The sequence below is a fragment of the Silurus meridionalis genome, chromosome 8 (genome assembly GCF_014805685.1).
Source record: "Silurus meridionalis isolate SWU-2019-XX chromosome 8, ASM1480568v1, whole genome shotgun sequence".
Lineage (NCBI taxonomy): Eukaryota > Metazoa > Chordata > Actinopteri > Siluriformes > Siluridae > Silurus > Silurus meridionalis.
Genome location: NC_060891.1, coordinates 13,519,379 through 13,521,878, shown reverse-complemented (window position 1 = coordinate 13,521,878; position 2,500 = coordinate 13,519,379). Strand labels below are relative to the sequence as shown.

Here is a 2,500-nt window from a genome sequence, read left to right as displayed (position 1 = left end):
CTAATCTAATCTAATCTAATCTATAGAATGCATACTATACAACCCATTTGCAGCTCTTCCATGGCTCAGTACAGGGTTGTGACCTGGTGGTTGGGGACCTCTGGACTAAAGGACTAAAGTGTTGCTGCACTGGTTCCTCTCGGTATTCTAGGTATTCAAACAGAATTATTGGAAATATATGAAACTGTGGAAGACAAAATATTTTTGCAAGTAACCAAAAAATCGAAGTTTTGACTCTCCTATTGATGGTTCATTTTTCAAAAAGAATTGTACATGTACTATACTGTAAACTCACAAACAATTGTGAATCACTTGTCATAAATGTTTTATTTACTACTTTAAATGAATAATACAATAATACATATTTTTTCAAACATTTTTATGTTATTTATTAGTACAAACTCTGTTACTCCAAGCTTTTGAGCCACTCGCGGCTTCTCGTGAACTATCAGTTCGGTTCCAAATGAAAAGTTGCGAACTATCGAGGTTGCGCGTATCGAGGTTCCACTGTGTGTATATATATATATATATATATATATATATATATATATATATATATATATATATATATATATATATATATATATATATATATATATATATATATATCAAAATGTAAAGGTTTCATTATGCATTAGAAAACAAGACTGAATTGAAATACTGTATTTTATTTTTCAAAATAGAAAGTTTCATCACATATGAATAATTCCAACACAACCCCACCAAATCAGCCAGGCCTACAGACCACAGTAACCAAACCAGAGTAGGAACAGTAACCAAACCCAGACATATCAGTGAACAGCTCAGACAGAGTAACAATGGGCTAATCTCAACAGGCTGTGAGATAAAGCTCACATTAGCACTACAGTGTGTGTTTGAACATACACTCAACACCAAACTAATTATGAACAGAAATGCAATAAACCTCAGCTATAACCACGACTACCAACATGCTGCTTTAGAAATGAAGCAGTGTGAAGCGTGATGAATAGATATCAACTGTCGTCTGTGTTTTATGCTCCATGTGTGCCTGCCAAACTCTTCAGTCATTTAATTGTTACAGGATTCAGCAGTGCCGTATCTGGGACAACCCATAATAATCCATCATCATCATCACCAGAAACAACACACACACAAAAGCTGTGAAGACTAATATTTGTTTCAAATAATTTAGATTTTCATTTTTAAGATTTTCATTTTCACATTTAAAATAGGTTTTGTATATATTCACAAGTGGAAAACATTAAAAACAGTTGCCAATCTTTTCAAGAATGGACATCTCAGCAAATTCACCCTACGGTCAGACTATGCAAGGCTCTCTCTAAAAAGAACATGGCATCATGGCTTAACAAACCACAAGACTTTTGTCCTATAGGCAGACAAGATCAAAGTGGAGATGTCTGGCTATACAGTCTGGCCACCACATTTGGTGAAAACCAAACACAGCATATCAGCAAAAACACCTCATGCTAACTGTCAAGCACACTGGTAGAAAGGTGGTGATTTGGGACTGTTTTGCAGCCACAGGACCTGGGCAACCTGCAGTCAGTGAGTCAACCATGAACTACTTTATATACCAAAGTAATCTAGAGTCAAATGTGAGGTCATCTGTCTTACAGCTAAAGCTTGGCCGAATTGGGTCATGCAACAGCACAATGATCCGGCAAATCTAAAACAAAATGCATTAAAAAAAAGGACAGAATCAAATGAGTCAAATGTGAGGTTCTCTGTCTAACAACTAAAGCTTGGCCAAATTGGGTCATGCAAAGAGACAATGATCCAGGAAATTTACAACAAAATGCCTAAACAAAAGGACAAAATCAATGTGCTGCAACGGCCCAGTCAAAGTCCAGACCTTAACCTGACTAAAATGCTGTGGCACAACCTTAAGAGAGCTGTGCATAATCAAATGCCCACAAACCTCAATAAACTGAAGCAACATTGTTATGAAAACTGAGCCACAATTCCTTCGCAACAATGTGAGCAAGTGTGAGAAGTTGTCCAGAACATGATTACTTAGAAGGTGGTTCTACAAGCAGCTGAATCATAAGGTGTACTTAGTTTTTCATACATGACTTCTCCAATTTTGGCTTGACTTTGTACAGTTTATTTTTTCTATGTTCAAAGAGGGTATACTTCCTTTTTTCACCTGACTGTAAATAGTGAACTATTTATATGTAATGTCAACTAAACACCATTTATGTAAATGGATCTCGCAATTTCACACTCCTACAGAGCACTGAGTGCTGGCACTGTGCCTGGGAAATATCCACTGCCCAAACTGCCCAATGACCCATTCAATAACTAACGCATTTCAAAAACATATTAGTCCATCATAAGAAATGATTGTGCCTCGTTTCTATTATGGCTATAGAATGATGGCACGAACCTGGTTTCCTTGGTTACCTAACAAACGTAAACTTGGCTCCCGAGTCAGGAGATCGCAAGCACGAATCCCATATCATGCCGCAGTCAAAGGTGGCTGGGAGTCAAAAGAGTA

At 36.9% G+C, this 2,500-nt stretch overlaps 1 protein-coding gene across 1 annotated transcript in view; it reads right to left on the bottom strand.

The window, feature by feature from the left end:
- Window positions 1-2,500, bottom strand: part of jmjd1ca (jumonji domain containing 1Ca) — a 69,147-nt gene that overhangs the window by 28,824 nt on the left and 37,823 nt on the right.